Raw genomic sequence first — 9,259 nt, 5'->3', positions numbered from 1 at the left:
TTGATAATTATTCTTAGAAATTAAGAATGAGGGATGTTTATTAAGTAATGGTTATCTCATCAGAATTATTGGTTATGATCGTTTGGGATTCCTACAACTATGTTCTCTAATGTGGAAACGCATGTTGATCCTAAGAAAGACATACGATCATCATCGTACTCAATTACAATTATTCATCATATGAATTAATAAATTAAAACGATTAAATGCAAAATAATTAACGGACCTCTTTCATTCATAAATCAATCAAATAAGAACGAGACCCATTAATTATTTGCCATGTAATTTGTGTTCCATTAATAAAATTAATTTAACAATTAAATTAATAAATTAATCCAACACTATTCCTTGAATTCAAATTAAATTAATGGATAAATTATCTAATTGGGCTTAAATGATGAATAATTTCAAAAATTAAAAATCAATTTGTTTTAATTTTATTTTCAGAAATTTAAAATAATATTTTTTTTTTGTTTCGGTGCTGACCGGACCGGTCAGCTGTAGAAAATCAGAAAAATAAAATTCAGAATTTTCGATTTTTCAAATTCTACAATTTCTGAAAATATTCAAAATATTCAATTAAAATTAAAACACCCAATTTCTATAATACCAAAAATTTAACAATTCAACAAATTAAGCATGCTTTTGAAAGCGATTAAACACGTTGACAATTAATCGATTACCCGTGGCTCTGATACCACTGTTGGGGATCGATGCATGTATACGCAGCGGAAAACAAAAATTTAATCGAACTCAATGTTCGATCACATGCATAAATCAATTAATTGAACGTACCTTAAGGCTTCCGCCATACACATGGTAATTTTTCATATTTTAATCGAAATTAAATAAAATGAAAAACAAAGACTGGCATGCTTGCATACGACATCATGAAATCGAAAACATACATTCTTCATATAATTTTCACGCTCACAAATTAGTTCACATAATCCAATTATGAATTAATTCGCAGGGGTTTTCGATTTTACCTCTTGAAGCGTGAGATTTCGACGAATCGAAATCTATAAACTAAGACACGTACAAGCTGCTATTAAACAACTCCAAGGCTTCGAAGAACCGACCGAACAGCAGCTGGTCCGATCTGATCTCGACGGCGGCACATGGGGTGCAGCGACGACGGCGCGTGCGGGGCTGGCGGTGGTGGAGTTGCATTCTTCCTCTCCAATTAGGTTTCACCTCGTACAACTAGACCCACTCTAACTGCAGCACTAGATACATAAGAGTTAGAAAAACAACGGGAATAGAGACGAGGAAGAAAAGAGAACAAACCGGCGGCGGCGACGGCGGCGGAGCGGCGGCGCGACGGCGGTGCGGCGGTGCAGCGGCAGGGCTGCAGCCGTGAGGCGGAGGACGGCCGTGCTTCATGCGGCTAGGGTTTGAGGCTGTAAAAACTTGATCTCAACTCATCATATGAGTTGTATTTATACTAGGGTTCATAACCCTCATGGGCTTAAGTCATTGGGCTTGACCCACTGATCCATTAAGCCCACCCCTTCATCGGCCTCGTTTCTTACAAACGATCGTCCACAAAATTATAACAAAATTATATTTGTGACGAGCATAAAATCCTCGTCGATACGAGTGCCTCTTTGAAATTTTCAATTTCCAAAATTAGAAACTTCTAATTTAGTGGACCTGCAAAATCGGGGAACTTCCCAATTTAGAAAGTTCACTAAATTTCCGCATATGTCTTTCTCTCCGTTTATTCCAACTCGTAATCCACAATTACGAATCTTAGATTCAATCATATTGACATCCAACTACGCAAAGATTAACACATTAATCTATGCTTGTAATTCTGTGATTCGAACAACACATTGTTCTTATACGAACTCCTCCCAAGAGTCCCGATTAGAGTAAAACTCATTTTACTTAATCGCCGATCAAATCGGTGCCCAATGAATAAAGATTGACGTCTAGCAACTACGCATCATGATTCCCTAGATACAAGTGAAGTGCGTGCAAGAACCTTATGATATAGTTAACGTACAGTACGATCCCTTCGCAGCAAATATCCCGATTGAACTAGAGGTATTGGTCCATCGAGACCTCTTATTAAGTTCAATAACCGTGCGAACGTTCTAGGTGTTATAATCCGTTCGTGTGTGACTTAGAGAAACACATTTCCCTAATCACCCCACTATCAACTCCGGCCGGAGATTCCATGCATGGATTACAAACCGACAGAACACACAGGACATCCATGACTACTCAAGCGCTCGAATCCCCTACTACAATGCACAGACTTCACACTAGATTTGGGACTGCACGAACGTTGGCCGTTGGAGCGGTCCGCGGTGGGACTCAGGGACAGGTCACGATACAGTCGGTCCTCTAGTGAAGTCACAGTGATGTCTGGGTCTTAAGGACTAATGGTGCACAACTATATCATAGAAACCTATTACTCGATGATTGGGAACTACTTATAGATTTCTAAGCGAGGGAGTTCAGTGACCTCATCTAATATGAGCACCCACTCAAGTATGCCGATGTCACAACACCGATGACTGATGAGACGCAGTACACATACACTAAGTGCTAGTCTCAAAAGGGAAAGGCTGGTATCCTCATTATTGGCGTAACCCATCGACTAGGAACAAGGTTTAACAGTTACATTACATTGCTGAGTTATCTCACGATTCTACTAGATCAACTCACAGTAATAAAGTAACTCGTTAGGACTATATCTATGTTGCTTGCATGGGATAAGAGATATAGAATGCCAAAAGGTATTTTACCATTAATTTGAAATAGATTATTTACGAGTAGCGTGAGAAAACACAACACTTAGTTGGCTTATTGGTCACATACTCTAACATAGAGTACATTAGTGTCTGGGTTAACGAATAGGAATGTGGCATTAGATAGCGGATTTGTAGATCGTTGTTGATTATACATAGGTGGATTTGGCCCTAGAAGTCCCCTTTAAATCGACACTACAAGAAAAATGACTTTTAACAACTTGAATTCAACAAGGTGCGGGGAAAGCATGTTGTTATATTATATATTTGACAAGACGCTTTAAATGCATGTTGTCATTAATCCGAAAAATATATATATTACAACATGCATAGTTTGTGTGTTGTTAAAATGACATACTACAAGACAGTTACGCGGCTTGTAGAATGGGTTAAATATAACAACACTTGTTCGTGTCTTGTAAAATAAACTAAATATAACAAGATCCATAAGTGTGTTGTCAAATATTGTAATTTAAATTTGTTAAATAAAATTAAATATAACAACCTGCCAAAGTATGTTGTAATTTAAGAAAATACGATATATGGTAAGCTTTTATTTTTCCTTTCTTATATTTATTTTTCTTTTTAATTTCTCTTCATCGGAACGTTTTATCCCCTCTCACCCTCGATCCCTCTTTTCCCTGCATTTTTCTCCCACGTTCTCGTCTGTCTTTCTAGAATTTCGACCACCGCCTGCACCACCAGCATCGCACAACGGCCAATCTATTTCCCCGAGTTTCGCTCTTATCAAGGACCAGCCACCACCACGCCAGCACTGCACGAGCCGCCACCACCAGTACCTCTTCTGTCTATCTCTCGCAGAAATCAGACCTTATGAAAAACCAGCCTTCACCACCACAGCCGGTTTCTTCAATTCGGGTAATTTCTCCTTTTTTACCTCATGTGTTCTCTTAAATTTTAAATTGTTACTAAAATTCAATTTTTTTTCAATAATTTGGATTGGAGAGTCAATTGATTTTATGAATTGAAATGAATTTAGAGATTCGGAAATCCATTGATTTTAAAATTTAATTCTCGACTATGTGTCAGATTTCAGTATTTGTTTTTAATTTTTAATTTTAATTCTTGAATTTGTAATTTTGAGGATAAGTGTATATGTAGTCCAGGCATGAATTAATCTAGTTTTTTATATTTCTTAATGATTTTACTTGTAACTAAATCTACAATTTAAATGCAGCATAATGGAACTGATGGCACATTCTGGTGTGAAGGGTTTTGAGATTCACGTTTGTATTCTTTCTCCTCTGTCATTTTGCTTGGGAAATTATTTATTTCATTATCAAGAGCTATGTCTATTACCACAATTTCTTGCATTTGAGTATTTATTATATTATAGCAGGCGTTGAATGATAGGTGTTGTGGATTTCATTAATGCAGATAAAGAAACAGACAACTTTGAAGGTATTTGCTTATAAGTTTGATGATATCTTGAAGCTTTTTTTTCATTTATCATCTTGCCATGATTTATATTATTTTCTTGTTTTTAGTACATTTCAATAAATTCAGAGGTAATTTGTTGATATGCAATTCCACACAAAAAAAGTGCTTTTTCTTTTTACTAATTTGAGCGAATCTGCTTCTTCTTAAGCAGAAAATAGAGAATGAGAAACTAAAGGTAGAAGTTGTTCAAATCCGAAAGGAGAATTGCGACAAAGGATGGATCTGTAGATGCACATGAACTTAGACAGAGTATTCTAATTTCGCTAAGAAATCTCTAAAAAGAAGATTCATCTGGTGAGATTTATATGGTTTCTATAGCTAGGAAAATTCACATATAGTGAGCTAGTGAGTGTATCGGATGATATGGTTTCAGGTGATTCATGTTGTACGCGTTCAGCTTCATAGCATCACATTTCATTGATATTAGCATAATTACATTGTAGTAAACAAGTTTAACTAAATACCCTTTTTTTTGCTTACAGGTAGCGGATATCGAGTAAGTGAATGTTTTCGTAATTGATTCTTTAATTTATTTCATTTTCTTAATTTTATTTTAATTTATTTGGGCACCAGTTAACAACACTTGTTGCTATTTTCAGCCTATTCTAGTAAACTATTGTAGCACTTCGCATCCAAGAACCTAATTGAGTTGTGCAGTTAAGCAACGTTGAGGAATTTCGACAATGGGAGACTTGAGAATTTGTTAGACATAAAATAAATTAGTTTTGTTATTTCTTAGTACATGATATGCGATTATAGTATGGTTGGATATTTTTGTGTTTAGAGAATTCTCGCTTGTTTCAAATTGTATTGAATCGAAATTTATTGGAAATCAGAGTTTTGTACATTTTGATTACGATTATGTAAAAATATTTTTTTTTCTAATAATAAATCATTCCACAAGGTGCAAACGGATCTGGTTGAAACTCTACCGCAAGATGCCATGGTGGCTTGTTATAAAGTTTGTTACAACATACAAATACATCTTGTGAATAGCTTATCACAACATAATGTGCTTGTTGTTATTCTTCAACCGCAACATGCTTCGCAACACTCATAGCGTGTCGTTAAAATTCTAAGGCTTTAACAACATGTTGGTCTACCACGTTCACGCGCGCGTTGTCTATATAATTTAACAACACGTGTTGTTTGTTGTCGAAAGGCCTTTTTCTTGTAGTGCGAAGTCCCCGCGTTGAGTTGTTGTTACTTTATTTACGTACATTCTTTATTTGCATGTTTACGATCTTACATGCTTTTAAATTAGGGTTTATCACCAATCCACTTATTTACGATCGGCTAGATAATATAACGATAATATAATTACACTACTCAGCATTTGAATCTACAAGGTCCCTGTGGATCGATATCCGGAACCACTGTTCTGCAAAATGCGATACTGTATACTTGTGGTAATTTATACGTGAGGAAAACGCGTATCAAGTTTTTGGCGCCGTTGCCGGGGACCAATTTGAGTTTATCTTTGTTGATAGTGTTACCAATTATCTGATTGTTAATTTAGCTATTTACTTGTTTTATTTTCGATTTTTACCTTGATTTTAACCAATCCCTTTGTTTATGCCCAGGAGTCGAAATTTGGAAATCATACCTTACGATCCCGAGATTGAAAGGACGTTTCGAAGACGGAGGGCCACGCGCAAACAACAAAGTGAACCAATGGCCGAAGATCAAGGAAATCCAGAGCACCTGGCCTTTGAGTACGATCGAGAGCCAGGATGAGATCACGAGCAGCCAAGACCGAACCTGCCACCCGAGCGAACAATGCGAGAATACCGAACTCCAGCTGTGAATGAGAACTATTCGGGAATCAGGAAACCGACGATAGCCGCAAACAACTTCGAGCTAAAGACGGGCTAATCAACATGGTCATGGCGAACCAATCCTCTTGAGCAGCCACTGCAGATCCAAATCTCCATCTTGCCAATTTCTTGGAGATTTGTGACACAATCAAAGTTAACGGTGTTTCTGATGATGCCATCCGGTTGAAGCTATTCTCATTTTCTGTCAGAGATAAAGCGAAGAGTTGGCTTCTGAGTCTTAATCCAGGATCACTCACCTGTTGGGAAGAATTATCACAAGCCTTTCTGGCACGATTCTTTCCACCCTCGAAGACCGCACAATTACGAAGAGATGTAGGCAACTTCAGACAGATGAGCCAAGAGCCGATGCACGAGTCTTGGGAGAGATTCAAGGACTTATTACGACAATGCCCTCAACACGGATTCAACCCGTGGGATCAAATGGAGTTATTCTACAATGGGCTCGATCAACCAGCCCGATCTTTAGTCGATGCTGCTTCAGGTGGATCATTGCAAAACAAAACTCCCACAGACGCTCGAGACATTGTCGAGCGAATGTGTGAGAATGCTTACCATTGGCCGTCCGAACGGAGTGGTATACAAAAAGGTGGCCGGAGTCCACCAACTAGATCCTCTAGCCGCAGTTTCAGCACAATTAGCGACCCTATCAAATCAGGTCGCCCAAATTTCAGTTCGAGGGCCACAGACCGAACGAGTAGCAGCAGCAAGTACTTCACAAGCCACAAACGACGATTGGGAGCAGGCACACTTTATGAACCACCGATTCAACAATTTCCGGGGAACCCACAATCAGAACCAAAACCCTACTCATTACCACCCGGGAATTCGGAATCACGAGAACTTCTCCTCCGCCAATCCAAAGAATGCTCTAAAACCACCTCCCGATTTCAACCATCAAAGAGAGCAACGAGGGCCAACGTATGACGAGCATCTTCACCGACAAGAATAGGAAATGGAGGGCCTGAAATCAACAATGAAGAACATGGAAAAGCAAATAGGGCAAATCGCCCAATCCATGTCCACAATGGCCAAAGGTGGATTTCCGAGCAATACCGAAGTAAATCCAAAAGAAAGCTGTCAAGCCATAACCACCCGAAGTGGTTTGCAAATGACCGATCCTCCTTATCCGACGGACGAGTCACCAAGGCCAGCTGTACGACCGACCCCGGTCGAGCCGGAAATCACCATTTAAGGGAGTGGTACAAAAGAGGCTAGTAAGCCCAATAACATTTCTTTTCCTGATAATCCCCCTCTTTTGATAACTCCTATTCCTTTTCCAGAAAGACAGAAGAAAAAGAAGTTCCAGGATCAATTGAAGAAGTTCATTGAAAAGATCAAACAGATTCGAATCAACATCCCTTTTGCAAAAGCCTTGGAGATAATGCCAAACTACACCAAGTTTATGAAGGAAGTTCTATCCAAGAAAATTCGGATCGAAGAAGACATACCAGTGACACTCAAGGCAACTTGCAGTGCCATTCTTCAGTCGAATCTACCACCAAAAATGAAAGATCCAGGGAGTTACACTATTCCTTGTATTATTGGAAATTCTACTTTCGATAAAGCTTTATGTGATTTGGGGGCAAGTATTAATTTGATGCCTATGTCTGTGTTTCTAAAACTGGGCTTAGGAAATTTGAACCGCACTCGCATGACTTTACAACTAGCTGATCATTCATTGAAAAATCCCGATGGGATTGTAGAAGATGTGATAGTTAAAGTAGATAAATTCATTTTGCCTGTTGATTTTGTGGTACTTGAAATGCCTGAAGATGATGAAGCACCAATCATTTTAGGTCGTCCATTCTTAGCCACTAGTAAGGCGATGATTGATATGGAATTAGGATCTTTAATGCTAAGGGTAAATGGGGAAGAAGTTTTTTTTAATTTGACAGATGCATTTAAACACTCTGAGCATGTTGAGCATTGCAGTAGAATAGACGTGATCGACGACTGTGTTTCCTCCTTTTATGATTCGTATGAATTGTGTGATTCTATTGAGCACTACATTGTTAATTCTATTGATTTGCATTCTGCCTCCCCTGAAACTCCTATTGAAAATGATGTGCTTGATTGTGTGTGGTTTCTTGAGTGTGCCGAGATTTTAGGCATAGAGGAGGTAAGTATTGTCCACGAGATACCAGTTAGTGTGAAAACGGCCCCCGTACTGGAACTGAAACAATTACCGGATTATTTTTGTTATGCTTTTCTTGGAGCAGACAAGACTTATCCGGTGATTATTTCTTCTAGTTTGAGCGAGGCCGAAACAAACACACTGCTGGAGGTCCTTAGAGAATATAGGTCGGCTATAGGTTGGTCTATTGAGGATATAAAGGGAATTAGCCCGTCTATTCTTCAACACAAAATTCTTATGGAAGATGTCTATAAACCGAGAGTCCAACCTCAGAGGCGGTTAAACCCGTCAATGAAAGAGGTAGTCAAAAAAGAAGTCTTAAAACTGTTAGGCGCTGGTATGATTTATGCAATTTCTGACAGTCCGTGGGTCAGTCCGGTGCAGGTTGTGCCAAAAAGGGGTGGGATGACGGTTATTGTGAATGATAAAAATGAACTTATTCCATCTAGGACAGTCACTAGGTGGCGTGTGTGTTTCGATTACCGATTATTGAATGCAGCCACTAGAAAAGACCATTTCCCCCTTCCCTTTATTGATCAAATGCTAGACAGACTAGGAGGTTTCGAGTATTACTGTTTTCTTGATGGTTATTCAGGGTACAATCAAATTTCAATCGCCCCGGAAGACCAAGAGAAAACTACTTTTACTTGTCCCTACGGTACTTTTGCATTTCGTAGGATGCCTTTCGGGTTGTGTAATGCACCTGCTACCTTTCAACGATGTATGATGTCTATTTTTCATGATATGGTAGAAGAATTTCTTGAGGTGTTTATGGATGATTTTTCTGTGTTTGGATCGTCTTTCGATCATTGTGTGCACAATTTGGAACTTGTTTTAAAAAGATGTACAGAAACGAACCTGGTTTTAAATTGGGAAAAATGTCATTTAATGGTTTGTGAAGGTATTGTTCTAGGTCACAAGGTCTCAAAAAGGGGTCTTGAGGTGGACAGGGCAAAAATCGAAACGATTGAAAAATTGCCTCCACCGAAAGATGTCAAGGGGGTTAGAAGTTTTTTAGGGCATGCTGGGTTTTACCGTAGATTTATTAAAGATTTTTCGAAAAT

At 38.5% G+C, this 9,259-nt stretch overlaps 1 long non-coding RNA gene across 2 annotated transcripts; it reads left to right on the top strand.

Annotated features, from left to right (window-relative positions):
* The first annotated feature begins 3,808 nt into the window (after positions 1-3,808).
* On the top strand, positions 3,809-5,134 carry LOC105960233 (uncharacterized). 2 transcript variants are annotated; one of them, XR_016031410.1, is made up of 4 exons: positions 3,809-4,184; positions 4,375-4,517; positions 4,706-4,719; positions 4,823-5,134. It is a non-coding gene; the product is annotated as an uncharacterized LOC105960233 (long non-coding RNA). The 2 variants fall into 2 exon arrangements; XR_016031409.1 differs by having other exon boundaries at positions 4,375-4,719.
* The last annotated feature ends 4,125 nt before the right edge of the window (positions 5,135-9,259 follow it).

The sequence above is a fragment of the Erythranthe guttata genome, chromosome 5 (assembly GCF_056151865.1).
Source record: "Erythranthe guttata isolate IM_541 chromosome 5, IM_541, whole genome shotgun sequence".
Lineage (NCBI taxonomy): Eukaryota > Viridiplantae > Streptophyta > Magnoliopsida > Lamiales > Phrymaceae > Erythranthe > Erythranthe guttata.
This window is presented reverse-complemented; position numbering and strand designations above follow the sequence as displayed.